Source organism: Anas acuta, chromosome 2 (genome assembly GCF_963932015.1).
Source record: "Anas acuta chromosome 2, bAnaAcu1.1, whole genome shotgun sequence".
Lineage (NCBI taxonomy): Eukaryota > Metazoa > Chordata > Aves > Anseriformes > Anatidae > Anas > Anas acuta.
The window spans coordinates 13,151,078-13,178,412 of record NC_088980.1 but is presented as its reverse complement, the minus strand read 5'-3'; the positions used below and the strand labels follow the sequence as shown (position 1 = coordinate 13,178,412).

The following is a 27,335-nucleotide window of genomic DNA, read 5'->3' as shown; positions in this document are numbered from 1 at the left end:
TGCACACATGGCATAAGAGATTTCATTTGATTGAATGTCCCTGTTTGTTGGTTATATTGTTCCTCATTTTCGGTCGGTGAAGAAACAACCACAGAGGATCCTTTTGTTTAGGTGCAATAGATACCAAAGATAGGTTTTCAAAAAAAAAAAAAAAAAAGAAAAAAAATTAAAAAGCAGAAATCAAACCTATAAACTGACCAGATAATTCACTTCAGTCTATCTCTCACTGAAAGCAGTGCTAATTTTGCCAAGTTCTTATCTGAACAGAGATCAGTCCATTTTGGGAAAAAGTAAATGAAAATGTCAATAAAGTATAATTTCTATGGGGAAAAAGGAAGGGAAGGGAAGGGAAGGGAAGGGAAGGGAAGGGAAGGAAGGGAAGGGAAGGGAAGGGAAGGGAAGGGAAGGGAGGAGGGAAGGGAAGGGAAGGGAAGGGAAGGGAAGGGAAGGGGAAGGGAAGGGAAGGGAAGGGAAGGGAAGGGAAGGGAAGGGAAGGGAAGGGAAGGGAAGGGAAGGGAAGGGAAGGGAAGGGAAGGGAAGGGAAGGGAAGGGAAGGGAAGGGAAGGGAAGGGAAGGGAAGGGAAGGGAAGGGAAGGGAAGGGAAGGGAAGGGAAGGGAAGGGAAGGGAAGGGAAGGGAAGGGAAGGGAACTTGTCTCAAGACAGAATAGTATTGGAGTCTCAGTTGTGAGCAATAAAAGGGCAATACAATGAAATATTTCTAAAATTCCTGCTGAGAGAATTACAGAATAACATTTCTTTCTTTGGGGATTTTCACCAAATGTCGTCTAATTATTCCTGACATTTATTCTTAGGTCCCATAGTGAAGAAGCACATGACCAGCAAGATTTAAGAAACTAATAACAGCCAATTTAAAATATTTACTGACTTGAACCTTGGAAGGAAGAGCCAGAGGGTTCCCCACATACCTGAGAAAGTCACAGCTGTGCTATTGTATACCTGGGAGACATCAAAGACAAAAACAGATACTGGATGCTGTAAACCCCCAGTGAAAAGTTTACTTAGTGTACACATACTGCATGACAGCTTTGAGAATAGTGTGCTGGCCTATTTTCAGTATCTGAGCTGCAGTGTACCTAGTGTACCTATCAGTTTCTTATTTATTTACATATTGGGATGTTTCAGTGTATTATTCTGTAATTATATAAGTAAACCTAAGAATGTGGTGAAAAATAGACCGTTGCATTTTTTTTTCTTCTAACAGAAAAAAAAAAAAAAGAAAAAAAAAAAGAAAAAAAAAGAGTGGGTTTTAACAGAAAAGTTTGTTTTGTTTTGTTTTGTTTTGTTTACTTCAGCAATGATTTATTTGATTTGATTCATTTAACTTTCACTAGTAATACTAAATATTTAGACAAATTGGAAAAACAAACAACAACAAAAAACAACTCAGAACTAGGTATCAGATTTAGATAAAACATCAAAGCCCATCAAAAGAAGAGGCTTGCTGCTGACATGCCACTAAAGTTGCATTGAGGTGTGAGCACAAGGACTTTGTAGTAAGGCGGAGACTGAGAACAATCAGTGTCTTGCCGCTACTGAGGCAACAATTTCAGAAATATCAGCATAATGAGGTACATGCACAAAGGAAGAAATGTGACAAGAAGCAGCCGTGTGACCAGCCAATGTCTGAGACCAAAGCTGAGCTCTTCACTCTGACAAAGCTATGAGGAGAGGAGAGGAGAGGAGAGGAGAGGAGAGGAGAGGAGAGGAGAGGAGAGGAGAGGAGAGGAGAGGAGAGGAGAGGAGAGGAGAGGAGAGGAGAGGAGAGGAGAGGAGAGGAGAGGAGAGGAGAGGAGAGGAGAGGAGAGGAGAGGAGAGGAGAGGAGAGGAGAGGAGAGGAGAGGAGAGGAGAGGAGAGGAGAGGAGAGGAGAGGAGAGGAGAGGAGAGGAGAGGAGAGGAGAGGAGAGGAGAGGAGAGGAGAGGAGAAGCAAGCCAAAACTCAAAACAAATATCAATACACTTAGCTCAATCTTTTTGTTTTGTTTTGACAACTTTGAAAGTTGTCAAAAACTTTCAATATTCATTTCAATATCTTATATCAATTTTCTTATCAAAATATTATCAAAATAATATCAAAAAAAAAATAATATCAAAATAATAAAATAATATCAAAATAATAAAATAATATCAAAATCTTATTTCAATTCATTTCAATATCTTATAACAATTCTTACTTTAATAGGTATTAGAAAGTGTTGTGATAAAATCAGATATATTTATAACGAAAACTATCCTGTAAAAACTAGGAAAAAATATTTTCTCTCCCATTTTGTGCATGGGGTCTTAAAATCAATAAGTCAAATCAATCATTATAATCAGTTTCAGGGTTGCCAATAAGCTCATTTAATTAACAAATAATATAAACCCTAAACCAACTCTAATAGACAAAAACACGCAGATATTTTGCAGGTAAATTTCTAAAAAGATTTACCTGCAATGAAAATTTGTGATGTTTTCCTGATTCTAATTTCACTGAATTTAATGATGTCACAAATACTCATTTGACTTTCAAGACTGCACAACTATTATTATAATTGAAACTATGTTACACCATAAAAATGTATTCATATGTAGATTCAGCAGAAATGACTCAGTTCCAGGGAGGTAGTGATTATACATTTGGTTAGCAAAATCCTCTGATCTAATAAATATAAATATAAAATCTAACCCTGTGACCTGCATCCATGTACTCTCCATCTATTTCACCATAAATCTACATAAGGTGATCTGTCCCCTCAATATGCAGATCAAGGTTAGCCTTAGCACTCCGGGAAAAAAACAGTGAAAAACATCCTAATCCAGAGTACTACCAACCTCAAAGAGCAATTAGTCTTTTTTCACTTTTTCCTTTACTGATATTTTAGAAACATGCCACTGTGATTAAATTTTCATATAATGTTGTATTTAGTAAAATTGTTGTAGAATTAGTGAAGGATATTTCTGTTTATTCCTCTTAGTAATTTTTATGCTTCAAAGACAAACAACTGTAGGAAATGTTTGTTATGCAGTTGGTAGGGTAACACCATTTTACATATGTTTCTCAGCAATGCATCTCTATGCAGAAAATCATAGGATCCCTTCAGGGTGTCTTACTCATAATCTTTTATCTTCCAAAAGATTCATATCAACACTCGTATCAACACAAAACCTCCAGTGCTGTTTCACCTATCATTTCTCTTGTGCAAAAAACAATTAAATTTTATCTGAGGAGAATTGCCCAAATTAATAAGGTTTCAACCACTATTTTACAAACTCATGGCTATTTTCTGAGATCTCTGGGAAAATCTATGCTACTTTGGAAAAATACTAAAGGAAATGAAAAAGTAATTAATTTTGCATATAGAGTTGTTTATGTTTCATTCCCTGACAAGACATCCTTACACAACTATTAAGACAAGCTTTAATCTAGCAAATAGTCTTATGAACTTCCCCAGCAGGGCAGAGGGCCTGTTCCCAAGGTCTCTACCAGGTAAATGTACTCTGATACCTGATGCATCTACTGTGTGTGTGCTTGTCAGTGCTGTAGAACAGTCATCATTCAACACAAAATTCCCCAGGATAAAATATAATAATAATAATAATAATAATAATAATAATAATAATAATAATAATAATAATAATAATAATAATAATAATAATAATAATAATAATAATAATAATAATAATAATAATAATAAAGTTTTATAATAAAAATTATAATTTTTGTTGTTGTTTTTGGTTTTGTTTTCTGGATACAAACTCACTTTTGTTTTAGAGACATTGCTTTCTCCAAAACTACAATTCTTTTTTCACTATACTGCACTTTTCAGTTGTTACATTTGAAATTACTCTCGTGTTTATGCTATGACTGAAAGTCCAAAGATACAAGCAGTACCAAGAAATATAAAGCTGAAAATCATTTCATCTTCACTGACTTTGCAGGTTCTAGAAGAAGCACGTCACTCAGTCAAAGCAGAAAGCTAAAAGACACAAAGGATAAAGATGATTTTGGTACCTGCTATGTATTGTAACTTACAACAAAATGCTTACACAGAACATGGGGCTTTAGAAGCCACTTAAAATAAACAATCAGTAGAAGCCTGACTAGACTACTCATTAAGGATCTGGCACTGCAAAAAAAAACATGTGGGTGTCAGAGGTCAAACCAGGAGGTGGGTCCTCTCACTGTGAAGCTTCTCAGGGTTCAGGAGCCTGAGGCATTGCTGCACCAAGGGCTGAAACACAGTCCTGCTGACAGCGGTGCTCTGGGACCAGAACTGGTAGAGCTGCATCAGTGCATATTCCTACACCAACTGGTTAACTTTGATTAAACTGCATTGATTAGTGCATTAAATATTGAATCACAAGTAATTTCATATTAAAAATAGTATGAGCAGCTAGTGACTAAAGAATACAATGTTAGCCTTAGCATGCCTTATAGTACATATTAGAGAAACAGTGGCAAGGAACAATAAAACATATGTGTTATGCCACCGGTAAGATAATATCACTGTGCACTTTGAATGCAGGATCTCCTCAGCCTTGCTAGCTCCACCTCCACTCTCCAGATAGCGATGTTGTGTACTGTATGGACGTTGAAGATCATGTAAATGCTAGCTCAGGGGTTTCCTCACTTCTCTTTTCTGAATCACTTCATGCTTCCTCTTCCCTTTCCCCTCCAATAGTTCTCTGACTTCTCTAATAAGTTCTAAAACCCAGGATGAAACTAAACTATGTTCAGTTCTTTTTACTGCCTAGAAACATGTGACCTCACCTCATCGTTAAACTCTCTAAACATTGCATATCAGGAAATCCTTATCACAGAATCACAGAACTGTAGGTGTTGGAAGGGACCTCGAAAGATCATCGGGTCCAACCCCCCTGCCAAAGCAGGTTCCTCAGAGTAGGCTGTCCAGGTAGGCGTCCAGACAGGCCTTGAATATCTCCAGTGAAGGAGACTCCACAACCTCCCTATTCCAATGCTCCATCACCCTCACTGTGAAGAAGTTCTTTCACATGTCAGTGTGGAACTTCCTGTGCTCTAACTTGCAGCCATTGCCCCTTGTCCTATCCCCACAAACCACTGAGAAGAGGTCGGCTACATCCTTCTGTCCCCCACCCCTCAGATATTTATATACACTGAGGAGATCCCCTTTCAGTCTTCTCCAGGCTGAACAGACCCAGGTCTCTCAGCCTTTCTTCATAGGGAAGATGCTCCAGGCCCCGTATCATCTTTGTGGCCCTCTGCTGGACTCTTTCCAGGAGATCCCTGTCTTTCTTGTACCAGGGAGCCCAGAACTGGACACAGTACTCCAGGTGAGGCCTGACCAGGGCAGAGTAGAGGGGGAGGATCACCTCCCTTGACCTGCTGACCACACTCCTTTTAATGCATGCCAGGATCCCATTAGCCCTCTTGGCCACAAAGGCACACTGCTGGCTCATGGTCAACCTGTCGTCCACCAGGACCCCCAGGTCCTTTTCCTCAGAGCTCCTCTCCAGCAGGTTGTCCCCCAGCCTGTACTGATACTTCAGGTTGTTCCTTCCCAGATGCAGGACTCTACACTTGCTCTTATTAAACCTCATTTGGTTTCTTCCTGCCCATCTCTCCAGCCGGTCCAGGTCTCACTGAATGGCAGCACAGCCTTCTGGTGTGTCAGCTACTCCTCCCAGCTTTGTGTCATCGGTGTACTTGCTGAGGGCAGACACTATTCCCTCATCAAGGTCGTCAATGAAGATGTTGAACAAGACCGGACCCAGCACTGACCTCTGGGGAACACCACTAGTCACAGGCCTCCAGCCAGACTCTGCTCCTCCGATCACCACCCTCTGAGCTCGGCCAGTCAGCCAGTTCTCAACCCACTTTGCCGTCCACTCATCTATCCCACACTTTCTCTGCTTTGCTAGTAGGATGTCATGGAGACAGTATCGAAAGCCTTGCTAAAGTCAAGGTTGATGGCATCCACTGCTCTCCCTCCATCTACCCAGCTGGTGATGCCATCATAGAAGGCAATGAGGTTGGTCGAGCATGACTTCCCCTTGGTGAATCCATGCTGACTACTCCTCATAACCTTCTCTTCCAATTGCTTGGAGATGGCATCCAGAACAAGCTGCTCCAATACCTTTCCAGGGACAGAGGTGAGACTGACTGGCCTGTAATTTCCCGGATCCTCCTTCCTGCCCTTCTTGAAGACCAGAGTGACATTGGCTATCCTCCATTCTTCAGGCACCTCACCCGTTCTCCAGGACCTTTCAAAGATGATAGATTTATTTGGCGATCACATCTGCCAGCTCCCTTAGCACACGTGGATGCATCCCATTGGGACCCATGGATTTGTGTGCGTTGAGCCCACTCAGATGCTCCTGAACCACTCCCACATCCACCAGGGGGGAGCCCTCCATTTCCCAGACCCTTTGTCCTATTACCAGGGGCAATGTATTTCATTTTCTTTATTTTATTTTTTTTTCATGTATTTCATTTTCTTTATATAAAATGGAATTACTTCCATTGGAATGCTAGTCCCAAATATTAAAGTGGTCTAAAGAATGGGACTTGTGTTTTAAAACCTGTTCAAAGAAGGGACTTGAAGTTGACCCCCTTTTCCCTAGCTAAATATGCTCAGTACTATTATATGAAGTAATAAAGAAGCTTTCCTCCTTCCAGTGTGCAACTCTTAATGTAAGAAGAGCACACTGACATGATAAGGACTTCCAGGCAAGATCAGTGAAGGAATAGGACTTATGGAGAAGAAGGAAAGCAGATGTTTAGCATTTCCTAGAAGATAATTCATTCCACTGGTGGAAGAGTACATCAGATCCCTCCCCCCCCCCCCAAAAAAAAAAAAAAAAAAGATACTTAAACAACTAACTCTTCCAAAGTAATTTGGAGTTAGTTTCCTAAACATTTTCACATATCTGGCCTCCGGCTTTCCAGGTGATTGTAGAGGAAGGTAGAAGGTTAAGTATTTCAATTACCTAAAAGGACACAGTTTTTTAGCCATGTTATACTCTTGGCTAATTATTTCAGCTGGATTACTAAAATTTTCAGGCCCAGATATTTGGTCTTGAAGGAAAAAAACAAAACAAAACAAATAAACAAACAAACACATACACACACACAAACAAAACAAAACAAAACAAAACAAACAAAAAACAATTTCTTCAAGGAAGTTCTCTTTAAAAAAAAAAAAAACTCTCTTACTCTTTTAGTCATTTGAAAAACTGTTTTCATTTATGACTTAGCATACACAAAAGTTAAATGTTCTGTCAATTGAGAAATTACTTATGAAAGAATGCAATTATTTTCTTGGCTGCTTTTTTTGATTCTTTTTTCTCCCTGGCATTAGTATGAACCTTCCAGGAATTTGTAGCTTTAGCAAACATCATTTTATTTATGGGATAATTCATTCAGCATTTCAGTTCATTGGTAAATCTCCCCTTTAAGTTTCCTCTGCCTACCATTAATCTCAAAAGTACAGCACTGCAGCAAAGGTAGTTAAGCAGCTTACACAAAGGCTAACTGGCTGCATACACAGTCTGGTGCCTTTTGTATGACAGCCTGACAAGCTTGCCTTCCTATTAAATATCCAGGATTGTGGCTGATTTCTCCACAGAGCAGAAACTTTTCCCCTTCATCCTGTGAATATCAGTTTTGTCTAAAACAGCTTATTAAAAAAAAAAAAAAAAAAAAGATGAAAGACATTGGTCTTCAAAACTATTCTTTTTTAAACCACATTCTCTGAAATGCCCTTCACCATGTGCCTGGTGATAAAATATAAACTATCTTCAAACATTTTATGTATGTACTTCATTCATTTTAAGCATTTAGACTATTCAAGAGCACTGCCCTCTATGAGGAAGTGTGGTGTCAGCTGGATTCTGCATATGCTTCTCTATAATGTTTTCATGATAATACAAATACATACTTCCTCCTTTCTGTCACAGCTAAGCTTCCAAACTCCTGTTCACAAACCTTAGTAGACATAGTTTCATCAAGAATAATGGCAAAGCAAAGGATCTGAAATGTGAGCAAAGACCTGTGGCATTTCTGACAAGGAGGAATGTTTCACTGGTGAAAAAAACATACATGAAACAAGCTATTTCATCAGCAACAAAAATAATAAAGACTTGTTTTCACAATTCCTTGACCCTTTCCACAATACTCAGGCCTTCCCCACATATTCCTTGTTACCTTCAATCCTCCTGCATCTCCCATGTGTTTGGCTGGACAAGTGGCAGCATATGCTGTGACAGATTTACAGCTACACATGTGCTGACTGTCCAAACATATATGTGTGTTGACTGGCCAGCTGGCTGCTTCCTCCTGAAGTGAGTATAGGACTGGATTGAAATGGCTTTTCTTTCAGTGAAATGTTAATGAGGGCCTTAGCTATAACCAGGAACTCATTTTCACAAAATAAGGGGGAACTTGTAATTTTGAGGCTGTACCTCTGTCAGATTTAGTTGTATATGTCTATATATCTCTAGAGATATAAATAGATATAATTGCCAGGGATGGCAACAACAGACAGACAGATGGACAGACAGTATGATCACACAATCCTCATTTATTTAGGAAGCACGACTGCAATAATTAGCTTTTCCTTGAATTCCTGCACCAAGGTGTACTAAAACCTTCATTAACCTTCTATACCCTTTCTGCATGATAATAGATATAAAATATTTTTTCTATTCACCAAAAAGCTTTTATTTATTTTTTTATTTACCTATTTTTATATTTCTGATTTCTCCAAAGATATTAACAGATTTCTCACTGAAGTGAATTAAAATTTCATCCCTGGGAAGGGTAGCTAATTGGGGAGAGATGCTCATAAATGTACCTGGATTTGAATTAGCTTAAGGATCTTTCCATACAGTTGTTTAGTGGTTTGATGTCACTTTTTCTAAGAAAAGGAGAGTAGCATTAATCATACAGAAGGCAAATTATGAAGGTAAATTTTGGCCAGAAAGATCAGAGAGAAGATAGCTTCCTTGCTGATAAAGCCATGGTAGAAAGTTAAAATTATTGCTCATATAAAATTATGTTTATCTTGGTGGCCTTAAATATAGTGACAGCAAAAGTTTATAGAAGCATTAGTAAGAGCAGTACTGTGCATAAAGGTGTTTAAGGTGCTTAAAATACTAACTTATTTAGATTATTAACTCCTCTTATTTTATTATGCATACATTTAGCAACAGTCAGAAAGACTTTTTTTTTCTACACCTTCTTTGCAAGAGCAGATGTAAATTCTGATTTTGCAGTTGTTCTGATAAAGAGAAAAAGGAATTTGTATGGTCAGTTATGACAGATGAGGTGAAACCATGCCTACCTTTAGGCATCCATCATGTAGGTATTAACATCTAAGTTGGTCACTTTCAAAACCTCTTTACAGATAATGTGAAGAAACAGACATTTGTAGAGTTTTAGTGACCTGTTTTAGATGTTTCCTGTAAGATGATATGAGTTAATCACTAGAATTGTTTATTTATCTCCATTGATTAGTCATTTAAAAATATTTACCAATAAATAATTTTGTTGCAGATATAAGCATTGTCAAACATCAACATATTGATAAAATAATATTAACCTATTAACCAGATTTAAAAACAAAACAAAACAAAACAAAACAAACCTTTTCACTGCTTGTGTTTTCCAACCTTTTTTTTCTTAAATATGAAGTGATTCTTGTGGCTACAGTCAGCATTGGGTACACCTTAGCTCTTTCTGAGCATTAAGGAGGAATGTATTTTCTGGTGATTTCTCTAGTATCCTTTCTAAATAGTATATTTATATTAAGAAGAAAAGAAAGAAAGCTGAAGCTCTGCCTGGGCTTAGTCAAACCATCCAATCATCTCCTTTCCCCCAGTTCTCATCTGTTACTCAGTGGACCTCTTTGTGGTCTCATGCCAAAAGAAATCACATTTTGATTTTAGGATGCTCCAATACAGCAATATTTTTTTTTTGGTACAGCATCTGTTTCCATCAGCTCACTTAGCTTCTCTGCCTTGAGCACTTTGAAAGTGTCTGGTGAATTAGCTGCCCAGTGGTACATTCTCATGCTCCCTCATCAGTGTGGATCTTATTGGTGATTTCAGTATGCTCGCAAATTTAGAGGGTCTTGAATCTCTGGAGAGCTATTGCTGCAACTCTAATAAGAAGGTGTTGATAGACCTTTGGCAATGCTATTGCAAGATTGGTTCAAGGTTATTCTCTCTCTTTTTTTTTTTTTTTTTTCACTGTACTTAGAATATGTTATTTGTGCTGCTGGATTTTTGCTGTTGTATGATTAACTACAATATTTATTTATTTTTTTATGCTCTAAGGCAAAACACCTAATCCTTTCCTACATTTACTCCCACTTTATACTTTCAAGAAATCATTTTTTTCTGAGGTAATGACACGTCTTGCTTATGTTCATAAGATTCTCTATAACTGCTCTTCTTTGAAGAAGGAAATATACTTCTTTTCCTTATAAATGTAGTCTTATCTTGATTTTATTAGTGTAAATTAATTATGGAAAAATGATGATTCGTCATGACATATTGGCTATAAAAAATTACGTTTATTCAAATTAATCTTGTAGGACATTAAGGTTCTCTTACACCACAGTTTTTCTACGTCCTTTGACATTTTAACACTCTTTCCACCTTATTACCTGTAGGTCAAAATTCATTTCTTCTTATATGCTTTAAGAAATGACAAATCATATGTATGAAATAACATGTATGTAAGGAATGACAAATCATAGATTGGCAAGTATGCAAGTACAACAAACTACTCCAAACATCGGATATCTGTGGAGGGATTTTGTTTCTTTCTCTAGAGCCTTCTGACAAAGCAACTGCACTCTGTTTTGCTGCATTTGTAACTGTCTGCCCACTTGTAACTATCAATCAGACTGTGAGACTTTTCATAAAATGTCTTTGATTAACCAAAGACATCATCTCTGTGTTTATCTTGAATTTGTAGAATGTAACAGGTCTTGTAGATGTCACCTTATTAAGTATATATGAAATTGAATAATAAAAAATACAGCTATGTAACTGTAAACTCATAGATAGTAGTAGAATGACTTTTTTTTTTTTTTTTTTTTTTTTTTTTTTTTTTTTAATAAAAGCTACTGTAAAACAGCCTTAGGTGAAAAATAAACAGAATTATATACTTTCAGGGAATTTGTCTCTAATGAGGGGAGCTGATGGGGAGGGAGAGAGCATGATCTTTTCCAGGAAATTTTCGCAAGCAGCAGTTTTCTTGGAAACATATGATGCCACAGAAGGCAGATGCTTTTGTTTGAAAAGCAGCATGTCATGCAGATGAACATTGTGCTTTAACAAGTGTAATATCTGAAAGGAAAGAGATGTCTAAAATAATAATCCACCTTCAAAGCCAGTTATATGATTAAAAAAATATTTGCATCTTGCTGCTGTTGCCTCATATGGTGACATTGAATTCACTGAAGGTGTTCACATCCCCATGAAGTATGGATTATTTCTCATCACACTGGTAGGCTCCCAGAATGCCAAGTTATTTGCACTGCATGAACAGATTGCATAATTATCTGTTGACTTTCTTGAAAGGAGAGTTGGCAGTGGAGTGTGATTAGGTTTTCCAGAGCTGGCAAATGCAGAGGTGAGGATACAGGCTCCTCATGACCATACCAGTGTAATTTTTAATAATGAGCAGAAACTCTTGGGACATTTTTTATTTTATTTTATTTTATTTTTTAACTAAGAGATTAAACACCTCAAATGTGAGATATACATTTGGTTGATTTGGCATGTGATGTTCAGTTGAGTGAATGTCTGTGTTACTACTGAGTTGCTGAACAAAAATGAAAAGGTAGCCTACTAGCAATGTTCTTATTGCCTCTGGAAAATTTAGATTTTGTACAAATCTGTCAGTCTTCCTGTCAGAAAAATGCAAGTCAAATAATTTTATCTCGGGCTTGGTAAATATATTTAAAGGAAACTGAAACCCCTTCTACATGTCTGTCTACATGTCTACAATCTGTATCTATTCCACTGAGACGTATTGACAGTATTTCTGTTGTGAACTCACATCTCATTTCTTCTCTGGTAAGATTTCTAAAAATCTGACAATGCACACTTCACGGAGCTATCCACAGCAAAACTCAGAGATTTAGCTTGAGTCTGGAACTGCAATAGCCTTGCACCATACTCTAACAGAACTTTTTTACTGCTGTTAAGAGGAATAGTTGACCATTGAGAGAAATGATAACTGAATGACCTGATTTATACAGCTTGATTTTGATCACCTGATAGATCATCTGATTTTCTCATGGCCAGATCTTCCAACACATAAAAAAAAAAACAAAACATAAAGCTGGTCAGCAGAAGACTTTGTTAGCAGCATTTTCTCGCTTAAAGATCAGCCTGATTTGATGAAGCTAAACTGAAGTCTAAACTGAAGTCTAATTAAAAAGAGCTTGTGGTACATAGAATGGCTTATGAAAGACATTATTTGTTGTCTCTGCTCTGCCTCTGTCTCTCTGCCTAGCATACCTACCTACTTTTACATATCTCAGAAAAATTACATAACACTTTCTGGAAATCACAAGTCTATGCTGCATGGTAGAAAAAAAGTCACCCAGATAGGGCACCAAATCTGTCACTCTACAAAGAAAAGGCATTCTAGAAGTAAGAGAAAAAGTCACACTGAACTGAACTGAAAATCCTAATTTGATTTTTGATTTTTTCACCTCATTTATTAATAATAATATTGTAAAAGTAATCTAACTCTAAAGAATGTTGAACTATCAGAATTTCCAGTGAAACATGTTGACTGTGTTAGCACACAGCTCATACAGCAACAACAATTGAACTACATTGCTATATTACAGGTTAGGTGGCTCTTCCTTTTATTTATCTTAAGTGTGGAATATCTTTTTTCATTTACTAGAAGAGAGCAAAGTAAAACTATACAAATTTTTTGCATCAGAAAAGAGGCTGAGTTTAGATGTTCACTTTTCTAACTGGAAATGTGAATCTATGGGAAGACAATGTTTGAAATACAAATTAAAAAAATACTTTAATATAACATATATTCCTACAGTTATTCTTCTGCTATTCTTACTGGTTAGTGAGCAGAGGACTGACATTCTCTAGATTTGAGATTGAGGAATCTCAATTACTGGCAGTCCTGTTTGTTCAAAACAAGTTTGTTCAAAAATCTTTGAATTCTTTGAATCAATTTCCCTTCTGATTAGAGATTGAGCACTGCAAGGTGTATATGAAAGTAAGTAATTGATTCTGAAGGAAAATCAGAGGTTAAAATTGCAATTTTCTCCAAAGGAAACCTCTCCTGTTTTGAATTTTTAGTAGCTGTCGGTGTATTATTAACAACTCTACTTAGGTTTGACAGGCAAGTAATAATGTGGTTATTCATCTCAAAGACAGTGGACCAGAATACATTTCTGGCTCTATAAATGCATTTTAAAAGCTGCAAGACAAATTTCATTACAATAAAGAATGGGGATTTGGTAAATGTAATCTTTGGGGGGTTTATTGGTAGATAAATCTTTCTTTTTCTAAAACTGCCATTAGGGTTTTAGAAAGTTTAATAAATAGAGCAAGTATTCCCCTATTTATTAGTAACAGTAATGTTTGAAAGCTGGCAGTGTGACATCCATTTCAGAACACACTGTGTCAACCCATCCTGTGTATAATACCACCGAATTTCATCCAGTTACACAGATATGGATCTGGTTCAACAAGGATGCTTTACCTTTCCTGGAAAAAAAATAATTTCCAGCCTAAGTTAAAGATAAGATAAACCACGGGAACCTGTTCCATGTAAAATCTACTGGAATTTCTTTATTGGCTTACAGAGATGCCCAGCTAATTCAGCAGTGTCATTTCTCAATCATCTGTATGTACAGGTATGTTGACTGCAATGTTTTCCTCTCATACAACAATTTGTAGAAAGCATTTTTGTTATGACAAGTTTATCTTTACGTTTTGATAGAAAATAAAGGTTATTGCTAATAATATATATTATTTTTATATTATATATATTAAATATATATTATATATATATATATATATATAAAGAAGAAATATATAAAGAGTATCCTAGTACATTTGACTACTTCTCATAAGGTACAACTCCATGACTTTATCTACAAATGGCAACTAAAAAAACTGAGTCTTTGTAGTTAGAAACTGACCAAAATATGGTGGTAGAATTTAAACATTTCATTGTTTAAAAGTAAAAAAGTTAAGTTTTTGAGCTTTGTTAAGCTCTTTCTTTTCTCAAGCATTATATTTTTCAGCTGTACTTTTCTTTTTTTTTTTTTTGATGTTGAACTGATAGCTGATAGCTATTCCTTTTTTGTTAATTAGTTTGATTCTAATCGTTCTCATTACTTTTACTTCTGAATATAGACTTTCAGATATGACTTCAATATTTGTTCAAAAATATCATACTGCCTTGTTTGTTTCAAAGTTCTACATTCTAGAAATCATTCAATACATACATGTATGTAAGGCTATTAACTACTTCAGTAACTACTGAAATAATGATAACTTTACCTCACGTGATGGAAACTGTCCTGACTTAAAGTAAGAATGTGGTATATTAAATAAAGAAATAAAGGCAATTCCTTAGGAATGCAAATTGATAGTGATGTTAATTATAACATAAAGTTGTGGTTTAATTAACATTTTGTCCCGTATGTTTCTTAGCAATATAATATTTCTTCTTTATATCTGTCATTATAACTTGGTATTCATATAATATATACAGGAAAACAAAATGCTTGAAATTTATTCTTTGCTTTCACCAAGGAGTGGTAAATTATACTTAGTTGTCTTTAGTCTGTGAGTTACTTCTTCAGCTGAGAAACTACAGTATGAAGGTTTATCTTGTTTTTGTAAAGTTCTGCTGGATTGAGTGCATTGTTCATACCAGTCTATGAAAGAAATTAAGTGGAAGTTACTCTTTTGTTATAACAGGAATTGTATGAAGTCCTAGAAGAGGTGAACGGCTTCTAATCATTTGTACTTTTATATTAAAAATCATTAGTCCCATAATACATTTGTTGCCATAACATATTGCTTCACTTTCCACATTCTTCAAGTGTGTATAGGCTCTTCAGTAGTGAGTAGAGAACAAACAGGGATATGGGACAGTGAATGCTAAATGGTAAGAGGTGAAGAAATTATTTCAAGCGCCTGACTGTCAGGTGGGTATCAGAGAGTTAGAGCCATGGTCCAGGACACAGTTATTAATGATCTGCTTTTGTTCCTGTTCACCCCAAGCTGTGAGATGATCTGGAAATGTGACAGAGTGGTAGCTATAAGCTTTAGACTTTTTGAATTGACTCCTCTAATTCCTACACTCACTCTCTTTTTTGTGACATTTCTAATCCATTCTTTATCAGAGGGGAGGAAAAGAGAAAAAAAAAAAAAAAAAAAAAAGAGAGAGAGAGAGACAAAAATCTGGGTCCTTGAAGCTGTCAAAAATTTCATATAATTTTCAAAAAGTCATTTCTGAAATCAGCAACAAATTGACCATGAGCCAGCAATGGGCCAAGAAGACCAAGGAGGCCAAATGGTATCCTGGGATATCTTAGGAAGAATATTGCCAGCAGGCTGAGGGAGATATTCTTCCCCCTCTACTCAGTCCTAGTGAGGCCTTACTTAGAGTGCTGTATCCAGTTCTGGACTCCGCAGTACAAGAAAGAATTGGAACTCCTGGAACAAGTCCAGCAAAAGGCTAGTAAAATAGTTAAGGGACTAGAGAATCTCTCATATGGAAAGCCTGTTCAACCTGGAGAAAAGAAGGCTCACAGGGGATTTGATCAATGTGCATAAGTATCTGAAAGGAGGGTGTCAAGATTATGAGGCCAGACTCTACTCAGTGGCACCCTGGGTAATGGGCACAAACTACAGCACAGGAACTTCTGTCTGATCTTGAGGAAAAAATTCCTTACTGAGGGTAACGGAGAACTGGAACAGGTTACCCAGAAAGCTGGTGGACTCTATGGAGATATTCAAAAGCTGTCTGAGCGCAATTTTAGGTAATGTGCTGTAGGGAACCCTGTTTGAGCAGAGAGGTTGAACTAGATGCTCTCCACAGGTTTCTTCCAAGCTCAACTATTTTGTTCTGTGATTTGACCTTGTCTTCTTCAGAGCATTTCTGTAATCCATTTGATTTTACCTATTTCAAACTTAGTAGCAAATTGTAAATACATGAACAATACTTCGATAAAGCTGTTGCTCTAGATTTTGTTATGAATAAACAGATAAAGATTTTGTTATGTGATTTTTTTTTTTTTTTTTTTTTTTTTTTTTTTTCTCTGGAAGATTCGTTTGACTCTGTCCAGTTCTGAGAGGTCAAATATCAACAGAAACCAATAGTAATGCTGATAGGTTCTCTTCACTTGAAAATGTCAGCAAGGAGACCAGAGAACTAATGTAATGAACTATGTTTTCACCTTTAATTTTTATTTCTAAATTAAGGTTGGAATATTTTGATAATACTAGTCTGGAAAGTTTCCTTTGCTATTGCCTATATTAAACTGGAATAACTTGAATGGCAGGTCTGGCTCATAAAATATAGGCCTTTCCAGAGGTGTGACAATAAGCTTTATTTCAAAGCAAATCTCAGAACAGAAACACAGCTATGAACAGCAAGACCTAACAGCAACAGTATTTCCTCATTTTTCCTCTGTTCAATGCAATTGCTCTTATCCTAGCCCCGACCAATAGCTGGCACATGAACGCCCCAGCCAGGAAAGGCATAAAACCACCTTTTGGCTTTATCTCATGAGCAGTAATGTTTGGTAAATAGGAAACAAAGAAAGAAAGAAACAAACAACAACAACAACAAACACTACAGCTACAAATCGTTTTGGAAGAAAAACAACCTTCTGTGCTCTTTGGTTACACCTGCATCCTGCACATTATAAATCTTTGACAGACATGTGACCATCTTCACACATCTATCAGTCTTAGAGCTAATTGCAGAATTTCAAATCAAAAGCTACCAATCTGCCATCTTTCACAAGTACTTATCTCTCACAGAAACTAAATTTGTATGACACAATCTCTCTTGAATTCCTAAAATCAGCTAATCTATAAGTAATACAGACAGAAGGCACAAAACACAGTTTATACCCTTTTATCCACCTGCTATCAAGTCAATGCACGTCTGTTATCTAACCTAAATTGTTGGCAGCAAAGTTAGAATGAGTTTTCTCACAGTGATTAGATGCCTTTGCTGGCTCTGACTCTAGTAGCATATGCTAGTTGAATATATCTACCCTATAAATTGGAAGACTTACTATACCAGTTATCATTTCTTAGAACATCAAACCAATGCAGACCTCTATTCATGAGGTCAGAAGAACAAATCAAAATATAAAAAAGATGCAAAGATTTCTAATATCCATCTAGCCAGCAGCCCCTCTAATTCTGTGTTCTTTAGAAGTTTACTCGCCTCAGGTTGCTTATAATAAACCCAATGAGGGCAATAACCATGGTCTCTCCATAAACATACATTCATAAGTTATCGGATCAATTTACACTCTAAAAGTTAATGAATTATATTATCTTGCATAGATTTGTTCTGAATTTACATACATCTATGCTAAATGTGGGAGTTCTGTTTATCTTTTTTTTCTTTTTTTTTCTTTTTTTTGAATTTTTTTAAGATTTTGTATATCAAGGACATCTTGAAATGATTAGATTTGAAGGCTAATTGGACATTCAGAATTGCTTCTGCTGAGCAATGCTTAATATGTTACTTCATTTTTTTTTTTTAATTTTATTATTATTATTATTATTCCCCCTTCTTGTATTATGGAACAAATTATGTTGGAACATCTGCTTTGCTGTCTAGGAGTTCATTAATTTTTCCTGTAAGTTTCTTACCCTTGCTGAAATTTAAACAATTCCCAAATTTCTGTTTCCCTGAATTTATTTATTTATTTATTTTTTCTATATCTCTGATTCTTGATTTTGATTCAACATTTTTTTTTTTTGCTATACATGTATACTTAGATTGGGTAGCTAGAGTTATAACCTGGCTGAAAACCTCCAATTATTTTATTCAGCAGCTTCTTAACACTTTTTTTTTTTCCTACTATATTTTTTGTAAATCTTTATATAAGTTTTAATTACTGACCACAGCTGAACATACAAATGCTTTCATTGGCAGTCCTAGGATTTTCTCTCAAGAGTTTAGAGTTTATTTCAAACTCAAACTATATGGTTTAAGTTTTTTCTTCTATTTGCAGTATAAAATATTTTATCACTGTAAAAAATCAAATCCAACAGCCAATAAGCTCTCCAGAAAGACTTAATGGTTGTTTTATCCATCCGCATTTTAAAAATGGTTGAGTTTCTCTGTTTCATTTACTACAAAATGTACCAATATATTTATAATACCAGTTTTATCCATAGTTGTTGAGAAATGGTAAGCTCATTTTTAGAGAGGAAACAAACTTTAGATCCTCAATATGAAATAAATATGAAATAAAATCAAGATTCTGATACCTTTAACTACACTTTGCCATCTCTTCCAGAGAAAGAACCTTGCAAGACACCTCAATCTTGACGTGTGGTAGAATTTTTTGAAGCACTATAGCTGACTCTCACTGGTGTCTGGTAAGATCTTCACACTGAACTTGCCACCAGTAACAATTAATCTTTATCACTGTCCTATACCAAGAGAGACAGGCAATTCAGATAGCACAGAGGCTGAATAGCCCACTGCTGATACATGCCTGTTTTCATCAACTTTATGGGAGCCTAAGACACACAAGTTACTAATTTAATCTCTGCAGTTGAATGTTTGTTGAATGCAGCTAAAGTTTGGCAGCATAAACTCATATCATTGTTTTCCTTTGTGCAGGGTCATTACTGCAATACATTTCAGTGAAGAGCAAAAGGAAGGAGTGGGAGGCTGATGCTAAAGTGATTTATCCATCATCCGCAGATGTTTCACCAAGAATCACAGAAAGGTTAGCTAGAATAAGTGGAATTTTCTTCTGCATAATATATTTTATGTGATCTTAAACTATTGTAATTCCTATTATTAGTACTATTCCTTGCCCATTTTTTTTTTATTTCATCACAGAGGAAAAAAAAATTAAAAAAAAATTAAAATTCAGATATTCAAAGGAATATCAGAATTTAGAGTTCATCAATAACTACATAAATAGTCTTTCCAAAGCACCTAAGGATTCCACGTCTGAATCATGGTAGTATTCATTTCAAAAGTTTTCATCTGGGAAACTCACTACTGGACTTAATCCAGCAAATGACTTTATAATAGGATTATCATGTTTCAAGAACACACAAAAGAAGAAGCTTCCTTTTCCTTTTCACATAGTCATTTATTAGATATTTCCTCCAGTGATAGGGAATACAGGATCATTTAGTACAGATAGAACACACTACTTCATGCTATGCTACAATTTAAGGCCTTTTCTCTGGTGAACCTTTTATTTGAGTGCCAAAAATTCCTGGACTACTTCACTAGAAGAATATATCAAAAAGATAAACGTCCTAAGAATTTCTAAATTTCTAACTTTCCTAAGAACGTCCTAATAATTTCTAAAGTTACATAATGCCATCTCAATTCATTCTTCTGAATTCACTGGAGAATCCAATATAAAATCTGCATTAGTTAACCAGTACCAAGACCTGTCAGGTGTTAGTACAAAAGTTTTTGTTGTTATTTTATTTTACTTCATTTCTCATTTGCTGTTTTTAAAGTATCCAAAAAGCCACAAACTATAGCATTTGTTTTCAATAAGGAATATGTTTAACTGTTTACCAGCTCATGGCTACTTTAGCTATACTTGCTTGCATAAGAGATAAGAAAGAATAAAATTGCTCAGAGTCGCTCTGTAAATAATACATCAGAACGATACCACTCATCTGAGAGTTGCAAATCTCTTAGTCTCAATCTTCTCTTCTTCATATTAAGTTCACACTCATAAAGTGTTGATTATTAAACATACTTTCAGATTTATCATGAACAAATATTTTCCTTTTCTTCCATCTTTTGCCACCTTGGCTTAGTTTCCAGAATCAGCAATACAAAAATCAATAGATAATATATTTATTTGCTAGAAAAAGCAGTGTTAGCAGCAGCAGAACCATAACAACATCGTTCTGTCTGTCTTAGGCTACCAAACATGCACACTTACTACTAAGGACAGGGAACAGCCCTGGATTCCACCAGTCTGCTCTGCTACCGTCCACAGTATATATGTCAACACATAAAGCACATTCTGTGTTATCAACAGACACATATATATGCATGCATGTATCCCGACTTGTTTTCTGCCACTGCACTGACTGACTGCTTATTAGATCAGCGGACCTTCCAGATTCTTTTGAAATATTTTATGATAATAAGTCTTTGTATATATATTAAAACAACAACCACTACAAAGCTGCCAAATGGGATTTTTTTTTTGGATGAATTTTCTGGACTTATTAGATGTATTTGATGACTGGAGCCTACATATCTTAAGATCTTACATTTCTCAGCCCAGATTTCTAAATGTCTATATTGTTCAGACTGGATACGTGCACAAATACCGAAGTCTTGAGAGCACCAAGCTGTCTTGTTCCTCTGTCCTACGAGTCTAATCATGATACCACAAAAATATACTTCCTCCACAGGCCTCAAATCAGCATCCTTGTCCATACTGCACAGCCAAGACAGATTGCACTTTTCCTTTTATACTTGTATAACAGGTGAGTAATTTACAAGAGACCCAATTCAGTCTCTCCCTGTCCTGACTTGCAAAAAAAACAGCAGTGGCCCATTTCCTGTAAAAAAACTGTAAGCAGTGTGTGTGGACTATATAGTCTATCTCTCATGTCTTCCTCTTTGTAGTCCAGTTCATATTTAAAAAGATTCAAGCCTAGAAAGACAGAAGGGGACTTGAAATCAACTCCAGTTTGAACAGATCATGAGTCTCTTCTTGACTTTCTCAATACACAATCTTGATTATGCCTGTGGTGCTTTTATTTATTTATTTATCTCAACCATTTCATTTATGCCATGGAACTACCTAGATTAAATCTAGTTTCAATCTTGATGTTATTTAACCATTTTACTACAGAATGAATACAAAATGAAAGCCTGACATTGTTTTATTATAATTTAGCTACGCAGCCTTTAGATCAAAGCTGTCTTGCAGATGTATGCTGCAAGGTATGAATGGGACAAAGTGAGTGTACTTGCAAAAGATCATGAAGATGAAGTTTATGGATGGTTAATTCCAACAAAATTTTACCTTTGTAGAGAAGGTCCTTTCTCATCCTTACCTTTTGAACATCACACAAAGAAGGCTGTTCTCATATTGTGTCTTTAATGTTGCCTCACTGGGAAAAAGTTATATTCTGAGTAGATCTACTCTTCTGGTCAAACACTGAATATTCCTGTCATAGGGGATATGACAAGACAAGGATATATCCTTGGGGATGAAGCAGCAGCAGGAAGGTGATGTAATTACAATGCTGGAATGAGATTTGTGAATCTGCTTAATCAGAAACCTCACTTGCAACCTTGGAAAAATCTCACTCCTATATTTATTTTAAATTTTTTCTTCATAAATCTATGAAAAACTACTATTTTTTTTTCTCCCATTACCATTCCACTTGACATATGCTTGTTTTACAGAAACATATTTTACCTGTATTAAGAGACTAAGCCTTTTAGAGTCCTGGGTGCACATTAAGTGCCATAGGTAAAAAGAAAGAGGACATCCCTGTGTGAAGAACAAATAGATTTGGAACAACAGGTGAACTGCTTTGTGAGCACTTCCAAAGTTACATTTTTATTAATATCTATCATCTCGGTTGACAGGATAATTCATCATAATTAGAAATATAACCTAGGTTAGTGAGGCTTTTTCTGCCACAGAGTTGTGAAATTAATTTTTAGATGGCCTTTGTATGTACAACAGTTTTCAATGCTTATGAGAGAAAGTGTCCCCATGAACACGAACACTGATTATGACACCTTTTTCTTTTTCTTTTTTTTTTTCCTGACTAAAACCAGAAAATTGACCAAATAAACTACAGGTCAGATTCTCAGCTGTATAACTTTGAAAATGTCAACAGTAATTGACTGTCATAAATGGTCACATAAATATGCATATTTCATGGAACCATGTGTATTCTCTAGAAATTTTAGTACATACTTTTGACACTAGCCAATAGGTAAAAGGAATTTATTACCAGAGTAAGTTTTATAAAATAAAAATGTCTGTATGTGCATAGGTTTTATCTGTTACTGGCTTTACATCTAAGACAATGTTATAAAAGCATACCATTGTCACCGAGTGTTTTCTGAGCTCCAGAACTGAGACTGCAGCAACTACAGATGTTCTATTCATCTCACACTCTCTTTATAATTAATGTAGAGAAATAGACATTTTTAAGTTGTAATTCATCTGGCTTGTTTAAAACAACCACTTTAGGATGTGATGAATCACACTTTAGACTACATTGACAGTACTAATGAAAATTCCTTAACTTTAAAGGACGTCTATGGTGACTGACTCAGACAAATTTAGCCCAGATAGCTTAATATGGTGGAATCATTATGGCTTCCGTTCTTAATTTTGTGAATACGTGTTTTCTACTTTGCGATAATTATGTTTTTTGAGAATTAAATTTCACTTAATAGATTAATTCACTTTGCCAGGGCCTGGGAAAGTTGACTACTCAGAAAATGATAGATAGATATTTGAGCACCAGCATAACTTTTTAAAGCAGATGACTAAGGCATATACCTTTGGTAATATTAGTTTTAATTTTTCTGTGTGTCAGCTGTTCCATATGTTAAATACAAATTATAATATTAATCTTATTATGACCTGGTTTGCATTTATTCATTCAGTTTTATAAAGTGCTTGATAAACTCAAAAGGATAGAGATGCCAAATATTATTAGATATAAAGAGGAATAACACAGCTAAGTGAAATTCATGTGTTCCTGTCACTTATTATGTTTTCACTTCAATTTGAATTTTTAACCCTATTCATCTCTTCTTTCTAAATATGATCTTAAACTGTCCACCACCATGCCTTGAACATCCTGAATTTTTACATTAGTACATTTGTGATTCAGAGCATATCCTACAACACCCTTTCCCACTCTGTATTGAATGTGCCTTCAATATGCTATTGAAGATTCAGCATCTCAAGCTATCATCATATTAATTTTAAGACACTTTTTTTTTTTTTTTTATCAACAGATGAACAATCATGATGATTAAAAATGTTTCTCCTCTCATGGGCTTGTACAGTATTTTACATTCTTTGGCACGTTGATTACTTATGTTGATTGAAAATGAGTGAAAAACAGAGAGAACTTATTAGCCAGTTTAGTTAGCTGCTACTTACATTAATGAAAATGTCTGGATACATGCCCATTAAGAATAGTTGGGAGATCAGAGGTAGAAAAGTGATTCCTTTGCTTCTCGCTGCTGACAATTTGGAAAGCAGCATTCCCACAAATGGCTGCTGAAGCATGCACAGCCTCCACAAGGAAATGTCGCTGCACAGGAGCCCAATCCAAACCAGAGCACCCCTGGGAGCAGGGGAGTCACACTCCACCAGTGTTTGTATTCCCCTTCCTCCACTTCCCTCCTCAAGCTGATGGCTGGCAGCACAGGTGCTTTGGCAGCAGTGGTATTTATCAGTGAGAGCAGCTAGCAGCAGCTCCATTACTGCCGCTACTAACAACATGCCAGTCTTTCATTACCAGGGTGGTACTGATAGAAATACGTAAAAGCATATAGTTGGTCTTCTGAAGGACAGCTTTGTTTTTTCTTCACTAATTGTTTATTTAAATGGCTACCTCAGAGAGGCTTTAAAGCTGTAAAATAGAATTTCTTATATATGTTATATATAAAAATTTTATATATATATATATATATATCCAGCTGACAGAAGGGAGCTTCATGCTGAACACAAAATCCATTCTCTCAGCTTTGTATAGCTAGTAAAATGCACTGATTGTCCATGGTGGTGAGCAGGGGGGATAAAGGAGGGCAAGTGAAATGTTACTATGATTCCTATTTCATGATTGGAGTTGCAAGGGTAAAAGCAATAAAGTGATTTGCCTAAGGTGATGCAGAAAATGCCAGGAACTGAATCCAGACCTCCTGAGTCACAGCCCAATGCCTTAATCAGCTGACCATGTTTCCAAGCATTTGGCTTTACAAAATCAGTTGGCCTGATTTACTGGCAAAGTCTTATGATAGTGATTTTTCCCACTACAAAAAGTCAGTGACCTACAAAAAAAAAAAAAAAGTATGTAGAAACATATCATACTGGAGAAAATACTGCAAAATAAAAATAATAATAATTAAAAAAAATAAAATAAAAATGGCAAAAACAGGAAAAAAATGGAAAAACAAACAAACAAAAAACAGGATATTAATAGAAACCAGGCTTACTGGTAGTGCAGGATCCGTTTCAGCAACACTGCAAGAGTCAGGTGGCTACAATTTGTCATAAGGAACTGTGCATTACAATGAAAGACAGGGATCTGATCACAGAGAAAACATCTGCTACTTGTCAGCTGTCACTTAGACAATGGGAAAGGTCTAAGAAAGAGTTTGGAGTACTTTGCTTGTTATTCTTAGGCTGCTGCAGAACCACTTTCTTTTTCAAAATACTTAGCTCTATTTGAGCAAAGAAACTAGATTTCATCCTTACTTTGCTTGAATTCTGTTGAGTGGACTTCAAGTAGAAATCTGCCAGAGTAAGAGAACAATGCCATTAATTACAGTAGTTAATATTCAGAATTGGTGAGAATAGAATTTTAAAGCGATCTATTAGAATTTTACTTATGTTTTCAATCAGACTGCTCCTACTCCATGCTATACATTTATAATTGTTGTTGTTGTTGTTACTATTATTATTATTATTATTATTGTTATTCCAGCCATTCACTTTTTGAATTATTCATGAAAATATATAGGTAGAATAAAATATGTTATTATTTTGCTGATATGAACTTTGGATAATTGGCACAATAACATTACCTATTTCTGACAGTTTTGACTTAATGCAGTTAATGTGCTGGGTTACTGGAAAACTCAGTGCATATGTGTAGGTTTAAACACAGAACTGATGAATTAGCCCTGGAAAATTCAAACAGTTTTTGCATTTTACACAGTTGTCCCAGTATCAAAATTGATATTTTATGCTATGTGATGCCTAAGATGAGGACAGATTTATTACTAGGCAGTTTTCCATTACAACCTAGGTCCAAGTCATGTGTTGGAAAATCAGAGGTCCAACAATCACACCAAAGAGAGAGTGCTGGATAAACTTTTTTTCCAAAGCTTTTTGCAATCCTATCTCCACTTCTATTTATTTATTTATTTATTTATTTTATTTTGTCTCTTACAAATAGCAGTTGTGATCTCATCTCCAGAAGACAGGTCATGCCTGGAGAGCAATCTCACATTACATGTACCACTGTTATATACTACAGATGCATTGCAGATTTAATTCTTAAATGTAATTTCTTCAGCAGATGAAAACATTTTATTGTGCACCTTTTGGGATACCTACATCTGTTATTCTTCAGTTTCAAGGCAGATTCATGGAAAGTTGTTAGCACACAGAAAAAATGATCAACAACAACAAAGAGCCCTTCTTTTTATTGGTATTCTGTTGAGACATCATAAGCATACTAAAAGCAGCATATGTCAACAAGTCTGCAACGCGTGCATTTAATTGTCTCCCAGTTTAACCCACAAATTGTATTTACTGCTACTAAAACATCTATTATGGGAAGTGTTTCATTTTGTAAGAGCGGCGTCCATGTTTTTTGGGCAAGCTCCTTCTTCTGAGATGCTGCTAAAATCTGCAGTGAGGGAGACTATAAAACTACACAACATCAACCCAGAAAACAGTAATGAAGAAAATAATTATCTCCTCAGCTGTGGCTAAGGTGGCTGTTAGATACTGATCCTGTAGAAGAAGGAAGATTTATCTGGCAGGTACTATCAGACCAGATGATAAGCAGTACATCTCCCTATGTTTTCAAGTGAGCTTGCACATATAGAAACTTTTATGTATATAGTTCCCTAAAATCATGTGGAAATACTTCATCTACCTGTTGCTGATTAAAGGAAAACTCACAGGATTTTCAGTTTATTACAATAATAATAAAAATAACAATAATAACAATAACAATAATAACAATAATAGAGTTCTGAGAGTGTTTTGTGATTTAAATATATAAACATATGTCTAAACCAAATTTAGAAAGACCTTTGGGTAGTTTTGACCATGCCTAATATGATAAGGGGGAGGGGAATTACAACATGCTTTATTTCAGCAATAGCTGAATGCAATGGCTATCTTATTTGATTTTGAATGATTAAAAGTCCAGAAGAATAAAACATTATGCAATAGAGTATAAAGCAAGCTGGAAGTATTTTGAGTAAAAAGAATTTCAGATCCATCTGTGATAGAGGAGAATGGAATAATAACTTGATGTTATCTGCCTGCATCAAAACGGGATTTTCTGTGAGTTTAGAAAAAGAAGGGAAAAAGAAACAGGAAAAACATTATACTGGTATTGTCTTGTACTGCATGGTAGCATGTAAGAAAATAAAAAAGAGAAATGGGCCAAAAGTCATATTCATGTAATTCTGAATTAACAGACGGTAGATCAAATTTACACCTAAAGAATATCCTTCTCTGATAACAAGAAAAAAAAAAAAAAAAGTGCATTGTGAATTAGCATGAATATTAAGCATGGCAAGATAAAAACACATCTCATTTTTGAGCACAAAAATATCATTGTCTAATTTCCTCTCATATGTGTCATAAAAGTACCTTTTATTCAGTTTTTTGAACGAAAAATGAATCCCATTACACTTCTCAGTAGTATAGTTATGCAATTCAATGGGGGATAAAATGTCATGATTTAATAAATAGGATAAAGATTAGTAAAATAATCTAATCACTGGTCTCTCTTATTTTCAGTCATCACTGAAGAAGGAAAAGAGCAGGAGAGGAGGATTAATTTGAGGCTTTATGCCAATATAGGTCAGTAGCCCACAGCTTTCCTCTTTTTTGTAAGTGCTTCAGTGCTTCAGTACAGAGAAGATCATTGAGAATGAGCGTGATTACAAGCGTAACCCACACTTCCCTGAGCAAGCAGCAGTGGCAGCCCATTTCACCTTGCAGGTGGAACCTGGGCATGGTGAGGTCTGCTCTGCTCCCAAGAAAGAATACGGGATGCTTCTGCAGTGTTTGTGGGTACAGTCCTGAGTTTGGCCTTGGAGGCTCTGCCTGGACTTAGCCATACGTAGACATA

The 27,335-nt window shown here is 35.7% G+C and overlaps 1 long non-coding RNA gene across 1 annotated transcript; it reads right to left on the bottom strand.

The window, feature by feature from the left end:
* Positions 1 to 19,336: 19,336 nt before the first annotated feature.
* Positions 19,337 to 23,740, bottom strand: LOC137851656 (uncharacterized). Its single transcript, XR_011093328.1, has 3 exons — positions 23,393 to 23,740; positions 21,309 to 21,422; positions 19,337 to 20,902 (listed from the first exon to the last, which is right to left on the bottom strand). It is a non-coding gene; the product is annotated as an uncharacterized lncRNA (long non-coding RNA).
* Positions 23,741 to 27,335: the final 3,595 nt, after the last annotated feature.